This window comes from Microcaecilia unicolor, chromosome 3, assembly GCF_901765095.1.
Source record: "Microcaecilia unicolor chromosome 3, aMicUni1.1, whole genome shotgun sequence".
Classification (NCBI taxonomy): domain Eukaryota; kingdom Metazoa; phylum Chordata; class Amphibia; order Gymnophiona; family Siphonopidae; genus Microcaecilia; species Microcaecilia unicolor.
In genome coordinates this window covers 311208788-311230724 of record NC_044033.1, presented here as the reverse complement: position 1 = coordinate 311230724, position 21937 = coordinate 311208788, and the positions used below count along the sequence as shown (strand labels likewise).

The 21937-nt window shown below is 47.6% G+C and overlaps 1 pseudogene; it reads right to left on the bottom strand.

The window, feature by feature from the left end:
- Window positions 1-20819: 20819 nt before the first annotated feature.
- Window positions 20820-21392, bottom strand: LOC115464639 (annotated as a pseudogene).
- Window positions 21393-21937: the final 545 nt, after the last annotated feature.

Here is a 21937-nt window from a genome sequence, read left to right as displayed (position 1 = left end):
GCCTGATTTCAAGAAGATATGTTTATCACAGGACATGATCCTCACAGATGCCAAGGTTCAAGGTCTTGAGTGAGGGAGGAGGGGAGACTAGTTTAATGGTGTTCTGGGGTGTGTTATAGTGGAATAATTCTGATGTAATTCAACTTCAAACTCGAGATGTGCTTTAACTATTTAAATATCACATCCACTACAGAAAACTGACAATTACAATTACAGATAGGCACAGAAATAGAAACAGCTCTACAACATTTTGGGTGGCAGTAGGGGGTGGGGAGGGGGACAGTTTTATCATAGGTGCACAAAAATACACAGCCCTAAGAATGTTATGGAGGACGGGACCTCTGGTTATCCCTTTGTAATTTCCAACTGAAAGAGCGCATTTTGAAACTGCCATTTCCAAATATAGGGTTACCATATGTCTGGATTTACTCGGACATGTCCTCTTTTTGAGGACAGGTCCGGGCAACCGGGCGGATTTTGCCAATCTGCCCGTTTGTCCGAATTTCTCTAGATTTCTCTAGATTTGTCTAGAAATCTGGACAAACGGGCAGATTGCTAGCCTCTCCTCCCCTTACTTGCTACTGCCCTGGTGGACTAGTGACATCTTCGGGGCAGGAAAGAGCCCCCTCTTTCCTGACCGGAGCGCTGCCCTGCAGGCATCCTTCCTGTTTGTGATCTCGGCGCCTATTCAAAATGGCCGCCGAGAGTTGAAGTGACCTCGCGAGACTTCAACTCTTGGAGGCCATTTTGAATCTGCACCGAGATCACGAACAGGAAGGATGCATGCAGGGCAGCACTCCGGTCAGGAAAGAGGGGGCTCTTTCCTGCCCCGAAGATGTCACTAGTCCACCAGGGCAGTAGTAAGGTAAGGGGAAGGGGGAGGGGGAGTGACGGGGTGTGTGACAGGGGGCAGAGCGAGGGCTTGAAAAGGGGTGGGACGTGAAAGGGGCAGGATGTGAAAGGGGGCAGGGCATGTGTCCTCCTTTTTGGGCGGCAAAATATGGTAACCCTATCCAAGTATAATCTGTCACTTGCCACCCAGTATGTTAATGTGTGCACTTCTTGCTCTGTGACTTAACAAACATTTTGGTGAAACTACTTTGAAAATTACCCCAGGAAAAACAACCTTATGGAACTCACTATCATCTAAGCTTTGCCTTGAAATGCCATTTCCCAATTTAAAGCAGCCCTTAAGACCCACTTATTTAAGACTGTATTTGGAGACTCCCATTGAGTATTGGCTGACACCAGGCACCTATGGATGGTGTTCTGCTATGACTGTGTATGAATGATCTCTATCTCTTTAAATTGTCCCTCTTTGGAATGGCTGCTGCTGCCCTTCTCTCTCTGTCTGTCTAATATTGGAGTTCTTTTCTGTCTAATGACTTGCTATTTTTATTGTAAACCACTATGCTGTACCTTATGAATAGTGATATATCAAATAAAATCAAACTATAAACCATTTTGCAGATACATTTTTTGGATGGAAAATCCACAACAGATTCTATTGGAAATTAAGATGTTTTCAACCCCACCCCCAAACTTTGCTTCTGGGAGTATGTCTTCTAAATGCAAATTTCCCCACACAGTTTTGTAAAAAGCCCATTCCTTTGAGTAAACCTCTGTTTTACTGGCCGAGGTCACTTTGAAAATGACTCTTATATGTAAAGAAGCCAAAGGTGAGGTAAGGTTAGGGGTCACGGAACTGATATACTGCCTTTCTGTGGTATACCCAAAACAGTTTACATATTCTAAGCAGGCCACTTTCTTTATGGCCCAATAGTTTCCTTTGGGGTTTTTTTAAAACTCAGTCAGAAGCTGCCTCTACTGGGGTTTTACATCATAAATTTTTTTTCCCCAGTGAAGCACCCATCCTCTCTGTAGTTCACCCACACACCAACACACTTTGCCTCTCAGTAAGCCTCAGTTTGACACGGGTTCTGCTAAAACTACACAGCCCCTTTGGAGCTCTGAAGTTATGCTGCCATTCTGTGAGGTAATGTCACTGCCTCCTCTCTGGCAAAATATTTTAACACTTTGAGGGAATGAGGTACCATTGTCGCATAGTAACACAGTGGGTATTACCATTTTATGTAAACCGGGCAGGGATGCCATGGTGTGTGGACCTTGTCACCCGATCTTGTTAATTAATATAGATTTAAACATTTTAGCTAAGTAGTTAGCCAATAGGATGGTAACTTGGTTGCCTGGGGTGATCCACCATGACCAAGTGGGGTTCATGATGGGGCTGCAAACTATGGATAATATAAAAAGGATTCTCCATATAGTGTGGTCAGTTCGAGTTCACAGGATACCAGCTATGCTTCTTGCGGTCAACGCTGCAAAAGATTGTGATAGGGTGTATTGGCCTTTCATATTTGCCATTCTGCGCAAATTTGGGATGGGGACATTTTATATGCATGGCTAACAGCTTAGTCCTTTGGCTTGTATTAAGATCAATGGGGGGAATACATCTGCGTTCCCTTTGGGCAGAGGCACACAACAGGGATGCCAGCTGTCACCCTTACTTTTTGCTCTTGTGATGGAACCCTTTGCCCAATGTATTAGAGCTCTTTCAGATGTTCAGGGGATATCGATAGGGCGTGCCACACACAAGATATTGTTTACAGATGATGTCATTCTCTCCTTTACTCAACCTCTTACCACGTTACCTGTTCTGATTCAAGAAATAAAACGGTATGGAAGAGTTTCAGGATTTAAGGCTAATATGGACAAAACTGAGGCCTTGAATTTATCTTTGGATGAAGAATTGGTGGATCGTCTCAAGACATCCTTCCCATTTAAATGGGTCACTAGAAGCTTGGAGTATTTTGGAGTGATAGTTACACCAGCTGTATATCAATTATTTGCTGCTAATTATATACCGTTACTAGGCAAAATAAAAGCGGACTTACGGGAGTCAAACAGGAGACCGTACTTCTGGGTGGGCATGGTTCCTTAAAATGAATACACCCCGAGCTTTTTGTATTTATTTCAATCCTTTCCAATTTCTATTAGCTCTATGGTGTTGAGAGGCTGACAAAGACTCTTAGGTCCCGATGTTCAGAAGCAAATGTGGGCACTAGAGGCCATTAGCGCTGGACTAGCCCATTTGCTAGCACCAGATGCTCAGAGCCGAGCATGTGAAACAACGGGCTTGCCGGCTTTGAGTGCAATGAGCATGCAAATGCATGCTAAAGAAGTCATCCTGTAGTCTTTCCTAGTGATCAGCGGGCAACGTGCCAAACAAGGGCACTTCTCCCACAGCAAACCCTACACCAATACTGAGCTGGTCTTTGGATTTTGCCGAGCTGTGGATGACTTCTTTAGCACAGACCTAAATTCCTGGTGGTCTGGTGGACCCCAGACCCCTCCTCCTGAAAATAAATAAAATCCTTGTAGTCCAGTGGGACCTCTGTACAGAACTCCTCCCCCCACCCCACTAAAGTCTACCCCCAGTGGCCTAGCGGTGGCCTCCCAACCCCCGCCTACCTTGAAGAAAGAGGGGGGAAGAAATCCTAGTCCCTCATCCTGCTTGGTGCATCATCAAAATGGTGGTGCCCTGCCCTGTGCATCCTATATTTGCATCTCATTAGCACTGAACCTTAGGGGGTTCTTTTGTGCTTCTCCAGAGCTGTTCAATACAGCGCCAGAGTTTTGAGCACCTGGGTGTTAATGCAATTTGTATGGCGTGCTAGATGACCTAGAGTTGCTAACACGATACTTCTGAAACTTAAAGAGTTAGGAGGACTCAGTGTCCCAGATTTGAAAACATACTATGTGCAGCTCAATTGCAACATATATGGGATTGGAGACCAAGGGAGTGTTGAAAGCCTTTTGCCCAGATTGAACAGTTTTATGTGAGTAGAATAGCTCACCGTGGCCTTCCCTGGGGCTCGTGGCAGTCTAATTGGTGTGCTAGTGTCCCCAGTCCTTTGCTAAAACCAGGGCTGTGCTGACACGGTAAGCAACGCAGGGGGGCGCTGACCTCTAGAGAGCGCCACTCACTTGCAAACTCTTTTACCTGAAGTTGTGATTCTCCTCTCTCCCCTGCCCTTCCCACATCAGGAAGTGAAGGTTGCTGAGACAGACACGCTGCTCTGCTAAAGCTGCTTCAAAGAGTACAACCAGCAGCTATTTATGGCTTTGGTGTGTGAACAACTTTCATTCAGGGTGAGCTGGAACAACATTCAAATTAAAGAGAACAGGTTTGGAGGCAGGAGTGCAAGTGAGACTGGGGAGAAATAAAAAATAAATAGTGTAATTGTTATCTGTAAGTGGTTCAAAGTTTTTGTTTTTTGAGCATGTACACTGAGAGGAGGGCATGACTGCAATGATGTGTACATAATTATCATAGCTACAGCTAAAATCCATTTAATTGGCTGAGGTTCAAAGAGGAAGTTTAGCTGACGTATAGTGTAGAATAGCTGGTAAGTAAAAATCTGATTGCTTTTTTTGTGTGTTTATTCTTATATAAAACATTCTGCTTGGATAGGGAGAGTTTGTGATATTTGAAAATACATTTTGCTTTAATGAAATTGCTAAACTTTAGAGTCAGAGACTTATCAATGAGGGATACATACAGTGGAAAGGAAGCCCTGGAAACAGAGTTAAGAGGACAGATACCAGCAACAGAATCAGATAATGGGCCAACATGATCAGAAAAAGAAAGTCACCAGCCAACAAAGGTAGAAAAAATCATTTTATTTTCATTTTAGTGTTTGGAATATGTCCACTTTGAGAATTTACATCTGCTATCTTATTTTGCAATGTATAGCAGTCTCCAAGAGACTGGGCTCCCAGTGAGCCAGGGAGGTCAGACTGTGTAAATGAGATGAAGAGACCCCCCCCCCCCCCACACACACACACACACACTGTAACAAAGACAGGAACATACATAATCAAAGCTTAGGTGTCTGCAGTTACAAGGGCTGGCCATTCCTAATTATGCTAATAGTTTTTAATAGGCTAAGTCCCACTGAAAAGCCTCTTTATAAAGGCAGTGCTTTCTCTGGAGAGCAGTGTTAAGAAACAGCAGGAATTGTGTTTATTTTTTAAAACTGCTTTCCTGTGTAAGCTAATTTACAGTTTTTTAGTATATGCTTGACATTGAAGGGTGTGGTAGACCCTTTTGTCAGGTCTGGCTGGGCCTGTAGTTTTCAGTCTAAAGGAAAGACAGGTAGCAATGGAGAAACATCTAATGAAGAAGCGAGACGGGGGGGGGGGGGGGGGGGCACCAACTGATAGTTTGCAGGGGGGCACCAGAGACCCTTGGCACGGCCCTGGCTCACACTCACACTGGGAGGGGATGTCCTCACAGTTGAACCCTACTTTAGGGGATGGGAGAAACAGGGGCTCCAATATGTTGGCCAATTATTTGATGAGGGGCAACTGAAAGACATTAATTCCTTGAAGAGGGACTTCTATTTATTACTTCTGGTCAAACATTTTCTGTCCCCAGGTTTGTACAGGGAGGGTGTTGCCAGGGACAGACATCCTTTGGAAGTACTTTAGTCACGGCTGGATTCTTCCAGTGGGCTGATTTCCAGTTTGTATAAAATAGTCTGAAGCTATAAATTTAGTATACTACCTTATAGTAAGCTCTTTGAGCAGGGACTGTCTTTCTTCTATGTTTGTTCAGCGCTGTGTACGCCTTGTAGCGCTATAGAAATGCTAAATAGTAGTAGTAGTAATATGCCTCACTGGGAGAGTGATATGGGAGTGACTGCAGGGGCATATCTGGAGGGGGAGCCAGAGCCAGAGTGAGGGGGCCCATTTTAGCCCCCCCCCCCCCCGGTGCCGCCGATCCCCCCGGCACCGCTGACCCCCCCGCCATTGCCGGACCCCCCCACCGCCAACTTTGACCCCGCCGCCGACCCTCTCCACCCCCCCCCCCGCCGCCGTTGCCTACTTTTGCTGGCAGGGGACCCCAACCCTCGCCAGCCGAGGTCCTCTCTTCCATTGCAGCAAAGCTTCCTTCAGTTTCAAATTCTGAGTCTGACGTCCTGCATATTGTACTTGCAGGATGTCAGACTCAGAATAGGAAGCTTTGCTGCAACGGAAGAGAGGACCTCGACTGGCGGGGGTTGGGGTCCCCCGCCTGCAAAGATAGGCGACGGCGGGTTGGAGGGGGGGAGGAGAGGGTCGTCGGCAGGGGGGTCCAGGGCCAAATCTATGGGGGCCCAGGCCCCCATGGCCCCACGCAGATACGCCCCTAAGTGACTATCAGTGGCAAAGTGGCAGGAGGTTGCCAGTACCACTCGCTCCTTCTCCGTCTCAGCTTTACTAAAAGAAAATGGCTTTAAACTTTTGCTCCACTGGTACACTATCCCACAGTTTTTATTTCACAGGGGTTTAAAAGCGGATCCAACATATTGGAGATAGTGTGGACAGGTGGGGTTCCCTACTTCACATTTGGTGGGAGTGTCCCATGGTTCAGGACTTCTGGTCTTATGTACAGCAGGAATATGTAACTATGACAGGCTTAGCTATTACTTTTACCTCGTGTCGACAAGTAGTAGTAGTAGTAGTAGTAGTCTATTGAATATTATTCCTAGGGAGGTGGACAAGGAACTAGAATTGTGTTTACTTCTGAAATGTGTTTATGGAGCTTGTTCAGTAATCTCAGCTGCAAGGAAGGATACTAAACACTACCCACTGCCAGATGGCGCCAGAGACTGCATTATATTTTGCTGATGGAGTGTTTGTTCTTCATCAAGCAGGGACACAAACAGGACCAGTCTGGCTGAGAATAGTCATATCTAAGTAAATCTTAATTTTAGCTTATCTGGACATTGGATTTCTTGTTGGGAAGATGGGGAGGCGTATTAGGCGGGGTGGGGAAGGATGGGATGGGGTTGTTTGTTTGTTTTTGCATCTTATTGTTTGTGTTGGTAATGTTGTTAAAAACATCTTCAATAAAAGTTTTCAGTACCAAAAAAAATAAAATTAGCCCCGGTTTTGGAATGCCTAGGGGTTAAGGAGTCTCAGCTTTGACTCAATAGCAAATTTAGGGCCCTACTACTACTACTACTATTTAGCATTTCTATAGCGCTACAAGGCGTACGCAGCGCTGCACAAACATAGAAGAAAGACAGTCCCTGCTCAAAGAGCTTACAATCTAATAGACAAGAAATAAAGTAAGCAAATCAAATCAATTAATGTGTACAGGAAGGAGGAGAGGAGGGTAGGTGGAGGTGAGTGGTTACGAGTCAAAAGCAATGTTAAAGAGGTGGGCTTTCAGTCTAGATTTAAAGGTGGCCAAGGATGGGGCAAGACGTAGGGGCTCAGGAAGTTTATTCCAGGCGTAGGGTGCAGCGAGACAGAAGGCGCGAAGTCTAGAGTTGGCAGTAGTGGAGAAGGGAACAGATAAGAAGGATTTATCCATGGAGCGGAGTGCAGGGGAAGGGGTGTAGGGAAGGACGAGTGTGGAAAGATACTGGGGAGCAGCGGAGTGAGTACATTTATAGGTTAGTAGAAGAAGCTTGAACAGGATGCAAAAACGGATAGGGAGCCAGTGAAGCGACTTGAGGAGAGGGGTAGTATGAGTAAAGCGACCCTGGCGGAAGACGAGACGGGCAGCAGAGTTTTGAACCGACTGGAGAGGGGAGAGGTGACTAAGTGGGAGGCCAGCAAGAAGCAGATTGCAGTAGTCTAAACGAGAGGTCACAAGGGTGTGGATGAGGGTTTTGGTAGAGTGCTCAGAAAGAAAGGGGCGGATTTTACGGATGTTGTAAAGAAAGAAACGACAGATCTTGGCGATCTGCTGGATCTGCTTTTACAAAGCAGCGCTACCAATTAGAAGCATGCTGGATGTGAAGAAGCCCATTCAATTTGAGTAGCACCCCTTTGTAAAAGGAGCCTTTAATGACCAGACTTAGGATTCATGCTATAGTAGCTGGCTCCCAGAGCCTCTGTCACTTTATTAGCTAGGCTGAGATGGAAGGGGATATAAAAATAGAAGTAAAATCCCTGAGTAATTGTGAGTGAATTTTCATAGTGTCCAGCAGAGATCAGTTTTAGTTGAGCTGGAAGCCAAAACAAGCAGAAGAAATTTTCTGGTAAACAAAATATAAACATACATAAAATTGTGTCTAGAGTAGATCACGTGATGCCATGAGGGTATAAGGACGTGCTTTCCTCTCTTGGAGCCCTCCGCAACCAAATTCTTTAAAAATACCTCCCTGCAAACGCTGAAAACTCTGAGATCGAATTAGCGATACCTGAGCACACCAAAGAGATAAATGGCCAGTAAATCACATGGAGGGGCATAATCGAACGTGGGCACCCATCTCTAAGGACGGCCCCGACCATATTATTGAAACAAGATGGGCGGCCATCTTTCGTTTCGCTAATACGGTCGGGGACGGCCAAATCTCAACATTTGGGTCGACCTTAGAGATGACCGACATTGGTTTTCACCGATAATGGAAACTAAGGACGTCCATCTCAAAACCGGCCAAATCCAAGCCATTTGGTCGTGGGAGGAGCCAGCATTTGTAGTGCACTGGTCCCCCTCACATGCCAGGACACCAACCGGGCACCCTAGGGAGCACTGCAGTGGACTTCACAAATTGCTCCCAGGTGCATAGCTCCCTTACCTTGTGTGCTGAGCCCCCCAAAACCCACTACCCACAACCGTACAACACTACCATAGCTCTTAAAGGGTAACGGGGGGCACCTAGGTGTGGGTACAGTGAGTTTCGGGTGGGTTTTGGAGGGTTCCCATTTACCACCACAAGTGTAACAGGTAGGGGGGTGATGGGCCTGGGTCCGCCTGCCTGAAATGCACTGCAGTACCCACTAAAAACTGCTCCAGGGACCTGCATAGTGCTGTGATGGAGCTGGGTATGACATTTGAGGCTGGCATAGAGGCTGGAAAAATGTTTTTTAATTTGTTTTTTGGGTGGGAGGGGGTTGGTGACCACTGGGGGAGTAAGGGGAGGTCATCCCCGATTCCCTCCGGTGGTTATCAAAGGCCTTCTCCGCATCAATAGCCAACAAGACTGTGTCGTTGTCCCTCTTTTGAGCCTCCCAAATCAAATGCAGGGTGCGCCTAACATTATCTCCTACCTGCCGTCTGGGGATAAATCCTGCTTGATCCATGTGCACCAATTTCGGAAGTACTCTGGCCAGCTTGTTAGCTAGTACCTTAGCCACTATTTTAGCATCTGCATTTAGTAGCGAAACAGGCCTATAAGATCCACACAGTGCTGGATCCTTCCCTAGTTTAGGTAGGACCACCACCCCTGCCTCCGACATAGACTCCGGAAGCTTATCCCCCTCTAGCACTCCATTACCCACTCTCACCAGCAAATCCCCCACTTCTCCCAGAAAACTTTTGTAGACCCTGGCCGAATATCCATCCAGTCCTGGCAATTTCCCATTAGGCAACCGCCTAATCACCCCCTATATCTCTCCTAATCGAATAGGCTCCCCTAGGCAAGCCCTCTCCCCCTCCTCTAACCATTGTAATGGGATATGATCCAAATATTGAACCATATCCTCCTCTGGAACGCTCTCAGAGGTTCTATATAACTCTTTATAATATTTCAAAAAACATTCCCCAATATCCTTATCCGTATACTTCCATCCCTCCCCCCTCATCCCTTATTTTCTGTATATGGGAGCGCCCCTTTTGCGCCTTCAAGTATCTAGCCAACAACGCACTGGATTTGTTCGCAAACTCAAAATATTGTTGCTTGAGTCTGGTTCTCATAAATTCAACCTCCTCCATCTGCAGCTGCTTCAAATCCTCTCTTTCTTGTTTAAGTTCCTCCCAAACTCTGGCTCCCGGATTGCATTTATGTTGCTTTTCAATGTACAGCAATCGCTGTCTCAACTCCAATGATCGTTGTCCCTGCTCCCTCTTCCTGCGAGCCCCCCATTTTATCAAGACCCCCCATACCACTACCTTCAGTGCATCCCATAATATACAATCTGATACCTCCCCTATATCATTAAATTGCCTATAGTCTTGAATGGTGCGTCTGATGTCCTCCTGGATGATCTCATCCCCCAACAAAGTCTCATTCAATCTCCAGCTTCCCTTACAACCCCCCCTCCTCCCCCCTTCAGTTTAACTCACGTTGGCGCATGATCTGAAACACTAATTGTTTCTATTTCCGCCGCCTCCACCCCATGCCAATCATTATGAGATATCCAAATCCCATCTATCCTGGAGTAGGTCTTTTGCTGCATGGGAGTAGAAAGTATAATTCCTCTGTGTCCCCTCCCTCCCCATCCCCCTTCCCTCCCCCCTACTTCTGCTAATCTGCCCGTTCGCAGATCAGTCATATCCAAGAAAATGACATTTCCCATGCTTTCACCCTTCAACCCACTCCCTCAACCAACCAACCCAGACCTCCTTCTCCTCCTTTCCTGATATCTCCGAGGAGGAAACCGGCCGCCTTCTTTCCTCCTCAAAATGCACCACTTGTTCCTCTGATCCCATCCCCACCAACTTACTTAACACCATCTCTCCTACTATCACCCCCTCCATCTGTCATATCCTCAATCTCTCTCTCTCCACTGCAACTGTCCCCGACACCTTCAAGCATGCCGTAGTCACGCCACTCCTCAAAATACCATCACTAGACCCTACCTGTCCCTCCAACTACCGCCCCATCTCCCTCCTACCCTTCCTCTCCAAGATACTTGAGTGCGCAGTCCACAGCCGCTGCCTTGATTTTCTCTCCTCTCATGCCATCCTCGATCCACTTCAATCCGGTTTTTGCCCTCTTCACTCAACAGAAACAGCACTCTCTAAAGTCTGTAATGACCTGTTCCTTGCCAAATCCAGAGGCCAGTACTCCATCCTCATCCTTCTCGATCTATCCGCCGCTTTTGACACTGTCAATCATGACTTACTTCTTGCCACACTGTCCTCATTTGGGTTCCAGGGCTCTGTCCTCTCCTGGTTCTCCTCCTATCTCTCCCACCACACCTTCAAAGTTCACCCACATGGATCTTCCTCCACCCCCATCCCCTTATCTGTTGGTGTTCCCCAGGGATCTGTCCTTGGACCCCTTCTCTTCTCAATCTACACCTCTTCCCTGGGCTCCCTGATCTCATCTCATGGTTTCCAGTATCATCTCTATGCTGATGACACCCAACTGTATCTCTCCACACCAGACATCACCGCGGAGACCCAGGCAAAGGTATCGGCCTGCTTATCCGACATTGCTGCCTGGATGTCCAACCGCCACCTGAAACTGAACATGTCCAAGACCGAGCTTATCGTCTTTCCACCAAAACCCACTTCTCCTCTTCCTCCATTTTCTATCTCAGTTGATAACACCCTCATCCTCCCCGTCTCATCTGCCCGCAACCTCGGAGTCATCTTTGACTCCTCTCTCTCCTTTTCTGCGCGTATCCAGCAGATAGCCAAGACCTGTCGCTTCTTCCTCTTTAACATCAGCAAAATTCGCCCTTTCCTCTCTGAACACACCACCCGAACTCTCGTCCACGCTCTCATTACCTCTCGCCTGGACTACTGCAACTTACTCCTCACCAGCCTCCCACTTAGCCATCTATTCCCCCTTCAATCTGTTCAGAACTCTGCTGCACGTCTCATATTCCGCCAGAACCGATATACTCATATCACCCCTCTCCTCAGGTCACTTCACTGGCTTCCGATCAGATACCGCATTCAATTCAAGCTTCTCCTTCTTACCTACAAATGCGCTCAGTCTGCTGCCCCTCACTATCTTTCTACCCTCATCTCCCCTTACGTTCCCGCCCGTAACCTCCATTCACAGGATAAATCCCTCCTCTCAGTACCCTTCTCCACCACCGCCAACTCCAGGCTCCACTCATTCTGCCTCGCCTCACCCTATGCTTGGAACAACCTTCCTGAGCCCTTACGCCAAGCCCCCTCCCTGCCCGTCTTCAAGTCTTTGCTTAAAGCCCACCTCTTCAATGCTGCGTTCGGCACCTAACCCTTACCGTTCAGTGAATCCAGACTGCCCCAATTTGACTGCCCCTATCGGACCGACCGTTCACTTGTCTATTAGATTGTAAGCTCTTTGACCAGGGACTGTCTCTCTTTGTTAAATTGTACAGCGCTGCGTAACCCTAGTAGTGCTCTAGAAATGTTAAGTAGTAGTAGTAGTAGTACTTTCAACCACTATATCTTTTATTCCCCACCTGTCCCTCCCCCTGCCCCCTCAGAAGACCTTCCATAAAGCAGACCCTGCCCATCCCCCTTACTCCACTCCCCCTCCCATAACTAACTCCGTTCTGCTTTCCACTCTTCCCCTCCCTACCCAAATCACAGCAAGACCTCCCCCACTTCAGTCCCCTTCAGTCAATACAATGTCCAGCCCTCTGTGACAAGAGCCTGCCAGCCTCAAATCCTCTCCACTCTATTGGCAGACATTGCACCTGCCTCTTCCGCTGTCAGCTCCTGGACTTCCACCCTCCATCATTCTTGAACCCTTCTAAGCTCTTTGGCCTTCTCTCGCTCCTCCACTGGAACTGGAACCTCCCTGCATCCCAGGGCCCGCAAGGCCAACCACACTTCTTCTTGGGTCTGCACCTTGTGCGACTTGCCCTGCACAGTTAACCACATGGCAAAGGTGAAAAGTCATCTATATCTTATCCCCTTAGATCTCATAAACCTATTGACCTCTCTGAAGGACCTGCGCTTCTGCAAAGTTGTCCAGGCCAGATCCTGAAACACTCCAATCTTGCAGTTCTTCCACTTCATCTCCCCCATTTGTTTCGCCTTGGCCAATATCTTCTCTTTCAAAGGAAAATCCGCAAAGCATACCACAATGTCTCTTGGATTAGAATCCCGGCGTGGCCCCGTCACTCTATGCGCCCTCTGGATATTGAATTCCTGCCTTGCACCTTCGCCCTCAGGGTGTAGTATGAACCCACACAGCTCTTGTATTACACCAGCACAGTTGGCAAAGATATCTAGTTCAGGGATCCCTTTGAAGCGCAGATTATTCCTGCGGGACCTATTTTCCAGGTCCTCCAACTGATCCTTCACCCTTTGCCAGACCTCCTTCTCTTTTTGAAATCTGCTGTTAACTTATCCTACATCTTTCTTAAGGCTTTCCACTTCCTCCTCCATTTCTCCAACCCTGGAGCCCAAGTCCCTCAGTTCAGCACGGAAATCCCTCATAGCAACCTGAATGTCCCTCCGGACCCCTGCAAATTCTGCCTTTAGGTCTTTAAACCATTTCTCCATTTCCTTGCCTGCCGTGTCTTCCCCCAAAGGCACTCTCTCCACCACATGCAACTCTCCTTTGCTGGACCTCGCCTCCTCCCTTCCATCTGTGCTCTCCTCCAACCTGCGCTCCACTGATTGTTGCACTTCCTCCAAAGCTCCCAGCACCTCCATCACACTTACTCCTTCCTCCTGATCGTGTTCCACTGCACACTCTGCTTCCGTGCTGCTCAAAGGCTCCGCCATCTTGGCCATGCATCCCTCCGCATTCCGCTCCACCTCTAGCCCTCCACTAGGCTCTGGTGCCACTATCTCCTTCCTGGAACTCCCATCTTTCTGATTCCGCCTCTCCGCACTCCCCGTTCTCCATTCTGCCTGAGCCTCCACCATCTGATCTGCTCTCCGCTTCGGCTCCGCCACCTTCTCCGCCACTTTCCGTCCTGGAGTGGCCATAAATTTAAAATTTTCAAGCCCCTTTTTCGCGGGCATGGTGTGGCCGGTATCCGCTCACTTTTCCTCCCTCCGGACAGCATTTTCACTAAATATTTTCGATCTTTTAATCAGCGCCCTGATGGAGCTTCGATCTTAAGCTGCCATCGTGTCTCGTGATGTCACTTCCTCCTTTTTGGATGTTTTTCTTTTTCGAAAATGAACCCTACATTGTCCGAAGACTCCATCATACTTAACTAACAACTAGTGTTTAGGTATGAAGGAGTATAACCTGCACAGTGTGCAGACTGGATGGACCATGCAGGTTTTCATCTGCTGTTATTTGCTATGTTACTATGTATTTTATTTATTTATTTATTGCATTTGTATCCCACATTTTCCCACCTCTTTGCAGGCTCAATGTGGCTTACAATAATCATGAATAGTGGAAATAGAAAATAGACATATAGTGTTGCAGAAGGATCTTGGGCAACATGATAATGATAAGACATGATTGTAGTATAACAAGCAGAAATTGTAAGACAGTTCTGACTGTATGTGTAGGAGTTGTGTATATTCACATTGGTTGATCATTGTGGTACGCCTTGTTAAAGAGATGGGTCTTCAGTAGTTTGCGGAAGTTCATTAATTCGTAACTCGTTTTTATGTTGTGCGGCAATGCATTCCATAGCTGTGTGCTCAAGTAGGTAAAGTTTGACGCGTGCATTAGGTTGTATTTCAGACCTTTGCAGTTAGGGAAGTGCAGATTCAGGAATGTGCGGGATGATCTTTTGGCATTCCTGGATGGTAAGTCTACCAGGTCTGACATGTAGGCTGGTGCATCTCCGTGAATGATTTTGTGAACTAGGGAGCACACCTTGAACGTGATGCGTTCTTTAAGTGGGAGCCAGTGTAGTTTTTCTCATAAGGGTTTAGCACTTTCATATTTTGTTTTACCGAATATGAGTCTAGCTGCAGTGTTCTGGGCTGTCTGAAGTTTCTTGATTATTTGCTCTTTACAGCTGGCATAGAGTGCATTGCAGTAGTCTAGATGACTGAGCACCATTGATTGTACCAGGTTACGGAAAACAGTCCTTGGGAAGAAAGGTCTTACTCTTTTTAATTTCCACATGGAGTGGAACATCTTCTTGGTTGTGTTTTTCGCATAGTTCTCGAGTGTTAGGTGTCGATCGATGATGACTCCAAGAATTTTTAGGGTGTCCAAGATTGGAAGGTTCAGCTTTGGTGTGTTGATGGTGGTGAATTTGTTCTTGTTATGTTGAGAGGTGAGTATTAGGCACTGGGTTTTTTCTGCGTTAAGTTTCAGCCAAAATGCATCTGCTCATGAATGCATGATATGGAGACTTTGATTGATGTCATTAGAAATTTCCTGTAGATCTTGTTTGAATGGGATGTAGATCGTTACGTCGTCTGCGTATATGTATGGGTTGAAGTTTTGGTTTGATAATAGTTTGGCCAAGGGTATCATCATTAAGATGAATAGTGTCGGCGAGAGGGGGGATCCCTGTGGGACTCCGCATTCAGGTATCCATGTGGCCAGTGGTAACATAGTAACATAGTAGATGACGGCAGAAAAAGACCTGCACGGTCCATCCAGTCTGCCCAACAAGATAAACTCATATGTACTAATTTTTGTGTATATCTTACCTTGATTTGTATCTGTCATTTTCAGGGTACAGACCGTAGAAGGCTGCCCAGCACTAGCCCCGCCTCCCACCACCGGTTCCACCACCCAATCTCGGCTAAGATTCTGAGGATCCATTCCTTCTGAACAGGATTCCTTTATGTTTATCCCACGCATGTTTGAATTCCGTTACCGCTTTCATCTCCACCACCTCCCGCGGGAGGGCATTCCAAGCATCCACCACTCTCTCCATGAAAAAATACTCCCTGACATTTTTCTTGAGTCTGCCCCCCTTCAATCTCATTTCATGTCCTCTAGTTCTACCGCCTTCCCATTTCCATAAAAGGTTTATTTGCGGATTAATACCTTTCAAATATTTCAACGTCTGTATCATATCACCCCTGTTTCTCCTTTCCTCCACGGTATACATGTTCAGGTCAGCAAGTCTCTCCTCATACGTCTTGTAATGCAAATCCCATACCATTCTCGTAGCTTTTCTTTGCACCGCTTCAATTCATTTTACATCCTTAGCAAGATACGGCCTCCAAAACTGAACACAATACTCCAGGTGGGGCCTCACCAACGACTTGTACAGGGGCATCAACACCTCTTTTCTTCTGCTGGTCACACCTCTCTCTATACCGCCAAGCAACCTTGGAGCTGTGGCCATGTGGTTAGAGCACCGGTCTTGTATTGTGGTCAGTGGTGTGCTGGACCCGCTCGCACCGGCTCGCAAGAGCCGCTTGTTAAATTTTGACAGCTCTTGCGAGCCGGTTGTTCTTTGGGGTGAGCCGGATCCATTACACGAGGTAAGCATGGCAGGAGGTCGCCATCACAAGCCATGCTTACCTCCCCTCCCGCTCCCAAACATGTCCAGCGATGTCCTTCGCCCCCACCCTCCCCTCCCGCTCCCATCTGTCTTTTTCTATTACCTCCGTCGAAGCGCTGCGTTATTTAAAGCTCTGCTGCCCATCTCCAGCATTCCCTGCTTGCTTCGTGATGAGTTTGTTCCCTTAGTCCCGCCTTCTGACGTCATTCTGACGTCATTTCCTTTTTCCGCGAAGGCGGGACTGAGGGAACGAACTCATCAAGAAGCAAGCAGGGAAGGCTGGAGATGGGCAGCAGGGCTTTAAATAGCACGGCGCTTTGATGGAGGTAATAGAAAAAGACGGATGGGAGCGGGAGGGGAGGGTGGGGGCAAAGGACATCGCTGGACATGTTTGGGAGGGGAGGGCAGGGGAGGGAGGAGAATCGCTGGGTATGGATGGGTAGAGGGGGCAGGGGAGAGAATTGCTGGGCATGGATTGGTAGAGGGGAGCAGGGGAGAGAATTGATGGGCATGGATGGGTAGGGAGGGGCAGGGGAGAGAGGAGAGTTTCAGGACATGGATGGAGGGGAGGGCAAGAGAAATTCTGGACATGGAGGGGAGGGAAGGGAAGGGAGAGAGAAGAAATACTGGACATGGAGAGAAGATAGAAGAAGGAGGTTAGATGAGGGAAAAGAAAGTGAGGAGAGAAACTGCACATGGATGGAGAAAATAGGCAGAAGCTGGATCCACTGTACAGTCAAGTCTGCGGAGGACCAGAAATGAAGAAGAAAGGAGGAATGAAAAGAAATAAATGGAAAGGAAGCCCTGGAAACGGAGTCAAGGGAACAGATAGAGAGCAGCAGAATCAGATACTGGGCCAGCATGATCAGAGAAACAGTCACCAGACAACAAAGGTAGAAAAAAATAATTTTCTTTTCATTATAGTGTTTGGAATATGTCCACTTTGAGAATCAGGTGCTGAACGTTAAAAGTTTATATTTATTTACTTATTTATGGCATTTTATCCCATATTAAACATGAATTAGATTGGAACCTGGGATCATTTAATTTATTTTTGCTGGAGAGAGTAATGCATTGCCCACCCCCCCCCGGCCATAGGCAGCTCTGCAATTTTGAGGGGGGTGGGGCGCAGAGGTGGACGGGGGGCACCGAGGTGGACCGGGGAGAGAGCCTGTTGTTAAAAATTTACAAGCACACCACTGAGAGTGAGGGATGTTGTATGGGGGAAGAGAGACAAGGCAATGCTGTGTAATGAGAGAGATAGATAAGGGCAGTGTGTTTTTACTAGCATAAAAGGTGCCGGTACTCAAATGCCAGGTCACCCTTCAGGGGTGGGGTGATCACTGAGGGACTCACTCCACAATAGCCAGGCCCCCTACAATCAGTCACAGAATCTATGTGCCAATTTTAGCAGACAGTGGAAAAGGTGCCGGTACTCAGTACCCCCAAGTACCCCCTCAAAAAAAGCCCTGGATAAGGGTGATGCTGGATTGGGGTATAAAAGGGTGATGCTGGATGGGGAGGATAGACACAGAAGGGATGATGCTGGATAGGGAGGAAAATGAGAGATGCTGGATGAGGGAAGAGGGATAGACAGAGGAACAGCAATGGTGGATGGGAAGAGAGATAGAAGGGAAGAAGCTGGATTGGGGAGTGGAAGAGAGAACGAGACAGCATGGAAGGAAGAGAAACACAGACAGCATGATGCTGGATAGGGGAAAAGAGAGAGACAGAGAGAAACGGTGTATTGCTGCTGGGGAGAATAGAGAGAGATGGGGCAATGCTGGATAAGGAGGAAGAGAGAGAGAAACAGAGTGATACTGGATAGGGGGGAAAGAGAGAAGGAGCAATGGGAAGATGCTGGTTGGCAGGAGAGACAGAGATTTAAACAGAGTGGAAATGCTGTTTGGCAGTCAAGTGGGGGAGAGAGAGACTGAGAGGAGATGCTGTATTGCAGGGGAACAGAGAGAAAAACAGAGAGGAGATGTTATAGGGTGAAGAGAGAGGGAAGACTTAATGAAAGAATGGGGAATAAGAAAAAGGGGAATGGATGGGCCTGGGTGAGGGAAAGATATGGAAAGTTGTAGGTAGATTCAGTGAAAAAAAAGGGTGCTTAAAGACTGAATAGTAAGAATGAATGAAATCTAAAGATAGAGAAAGGCATAAAAATAGAAGAAAGCTGAAAGAGAAAGGAGTGTCAGAGATGGATGTAGTGAAGTGAAGAAGACAAGGCAGAGAAAAAAGAGAAATGGAGAGAAAATCCTGCGAGACAGTTAAGAGAAGACAGAAGAAAGCAGAAACCAGGGACTAGGACAAACATGGTTAAAAAAATTAAATGGCTAGAGAACAAAGGTAGAAAAAGAATTTTGTTTTTAATTCAAAATAAAATAGTGTGGAAGCTATGCTGGTCCACTCTAAGGGTTAATAAAAATAAAACAAAAATGGAAAATTAGGTGATATGTTTTTATTGTTCCAACTTAATACATTTTTTGACCAGCTTTCAGAGACCAAAACCTCCTTCCTCAGATCAGGACAGGATTCCATAAAAGCATTATACTACACTGGCCTGAGGAAAGAGATTTTGGTCTTTGAAAGCTAATCAAAAAATGTATTGTTAGTCCAATAAAAAGATATCACCTTAGTTTCTGTTTTATGTGTATTTGGTAATTTCTAATGTAGTGACTTGTCGGTTTTTGAAATTTGCAGCTACTGTCTTTGTTTTACACAGTATAGGGGGACACATGTCGTTGTTTCTACTTCTGTGGTGTTGCAATGTATGCAGAGTCTGGCTTCTTAATTTTTGTTTATATATTTCTATTTGTAGGTTATAGTTTCTTATTCTATTTTGGTGAGGGTCTGTGTGTGAAAGAGGCCAGTTAGTCTGTTAAGCACTGAATTTCTATGTACAATCAGTCTGTACTAATCCAGTTTGCTTAGTTTTCCCAGTAGGTGTATTGATGTTCTAGTGCCCATGACAATTTTTTTTCTTAGATAGACCCTAGTTGTGTGATTCCTGAGTCCTGAGTGACTTTTGTAGGGTTTTGTATTGCTTTACAATAAACCTGGTACTGGATTTTGGATTTGTTTTTAGGACATACCTCTCACAATAGTAGCTGAAGGTGAGTTACATTCCAGTACAACAGGTATTTTCCTGTCCCTGGAGGCTTACACTTTAAGTTTGTACCAGAGATAATGGAAAGTTAAGTGACTTGCCAAAGCACTCAAGCCCTCATGATCAAAAGCCCTTCGCTGTTCCAAACAGCGCCCTAAAAATAGCGCCGGGACAGCGCAGGGCTTTTCTGCATCGATGATCAAAGATAATGCATGCAAATCTAAGCAGTGCTATTATCTTTGATTATCATGTTTAAAGTGCGGGAGAATTGCGCCTGAGCATGCGCTCAGCACAATCCTCTCGCACTTGTTTCACAGGTCTGGGCTGTCAAAAGCCCAAACCTATCAAACAGCCTGCCGAGGCCCATACAACGAGGGCTGGAGGACCGAACGTTGTCTCCAGCCCCCCCAAAACCCCCAGAAAACGTTGAGGCCGCCGTCAGCAGCCAAACCCTCTCCCACCCAGCGACGGGGGGGGGTGCTGGAGGTCCCCCCAACGATTCGACCCCCTCCATGCCCAGGGAGGGCTGGAGATCCGGTGGGTTTCCAGCCCCCCCGAACCCCCATAAATCGTGGTGGCCGCCTCCAGCCAAACGCTATCCCACCCTCCCTCCCACTCAGCGACGGGGGGGGCTGCAGGTTCGGTGGGTCTACAGCCCCCCAAACCTCCAGAAATCATTGTGGCCGCCACCCTGTTATCCATCGACGGAGGGGGGGACCTCCAGCCCAGCCCAACTCCTCCCCCCCAGCGTTCTGAATCCCTGGTGGTCCATGGTCACCCACCCTCCCTGCTGGCCCCCCCGGCTGGCCCCCCTACCTTTTGTTGGAGGAGGGACGCAGCCTGCCTGCCTCCCTCCTCTTCTTGTCGATGCCGCTGCAAAATGGCAGCGCCCAGCCCCACCTATTGCATCCTGGGATGCGCTGGGTGGGGCTACAGACCATGTGCCGTCGCTGAGTGGGAGGGAGAGTGGGATAGCGTTTGGCCGGAGGCAGCCACCACGATTTATGGGGGTTCGGGGGGGGGGGGGTGGAGACCCACTGGATCTCCAGCCCTCCCTGGGCATGGAGGGGGTCGGATCGTCGGGGGGACCGGAGGTCCACCGGACCTCCAGTCCCCTGTTTGCGTTTGCTTTGGGGAGGGAACGGGGGCCTGCCAGCATTCAACTGCATGCTGGACAGGGTTCACCATTCCTCCCCAATGATCCGCAAAGTCTAACGCCAGCTCAGAGCTGGCATTGATTTTGCCGCGGCCAGTGACCCAATCTTTGGCGCGCTGGCCGCTGATCATTGGGGATGAATGCGTTAAGCGCTGATTAGCATGCATTTGCAAGCTAATTGCGCTCGAAGCCCTGTTTAGCATGCATTTGCATGCTACTTTCACTAAGAGCCCTCGAGTGCGTTGTTTCAGGCGCTCGAGGGCTCTGATCATGGGTCAGCAGCAAACTCCGGCACTAGTATGGCATTAACAGCCTCTAGCGCCGGAGTTTGCTTTTGATCATGAGGGCCTCAAGGAGCAGCAGTAGGATTTGAACCCTGGCTTCCCTGCTTTTCAGCCCACTACTCTAACCATTAGATACAGCTAATACAGACAATACATCTTCCAAACATGTTTTGTAAGACCAGCGGATCTAAAGCAGGTGGTCATTTGGCAACAAAGCAGCAGAATGGATTTTCTCCATTCCCCATTCATTGCAAGTACTTACTGGTCTAAGCACTCTCTTGACCTCACTCAGTACAGTGTCTATGTTTTTCACTGAACAAAGCATCAGAGTAGAGACCACCATATCCACTGAAGCAGTGGCCACCTGGGTCATCTCCACCCCAGAAGCCACTAGGAAGCGCTCAAACCGTATGTGCTTATTCTCCTTCAAGCTGTTACTCAAGTACCTCTGGAAATGAGGGTTGGGGTCTACACAGGTTACTCTGCAGCCATTCGGGAAGAACTGGAAGTTGGCACCAGTGTCACAGCCAATTTCCAGCAGGGTGAGCTGGCCTGAGGGGCCTCCAAAGTCTCCCAGGATACTGAACAACTCCTTCTTGTGCAGTTGCAGCTTGGGGTTCACAAGTCTGGTAACTATGCTCATAAGAAAGGAGAAAAACCTCTTACAGATGGGGTCACAGAGTCCTAGAAAATGCAGCACATAGACCAGCAATGCCAGAAGGCCAACTCCTACCTTGAGGATAGCTATGAGCAGTGCCATGACTTGGGAAACTAAAGTAAAGTAAAATAGCTTTTGGGAGACTATTAAATCAAAGTGACCTCTAGCTTTGACTGTAGCAGCTTGGTAGGGCGGAGCATATTCTCTTCTCAGTGGCTGCATGCAGCCTGCCTGTCCTTTTGCAGCCAGGGCTCAGGCTGTAAGGGCAGCCCTGCACAGTTCTACAGATTGGATCTGTGAGCTATTCATTGTGTGTCTCCACCCCTGCACAAAGGCCAGCCCTGTAATAGAGTTGCATGGGAACAGAAATCGATCCTGTTCCCGCTGGAATCTTACTCGTCCCCGCAAGAATTTAATGGTACCTAAAAAAATTCAGGTTGGCTCTCTCAGTCTCTCTCTGGGTTTGAGTTGCAGCACTGCAGGCAGCGAAGAAATGGAAGTTGGAAGTTGGAACGCTGTGGCCTGCACATGGAAGACTCGTCTCTGATTTGCTGGCACTGTGTGCTGAGAGGTCACCACATCCATGTGTCAGTAGGTCATGTGACCTCTGATGCCTGTGCCAGTGTTAGAGCTGAGGTCTGCATATC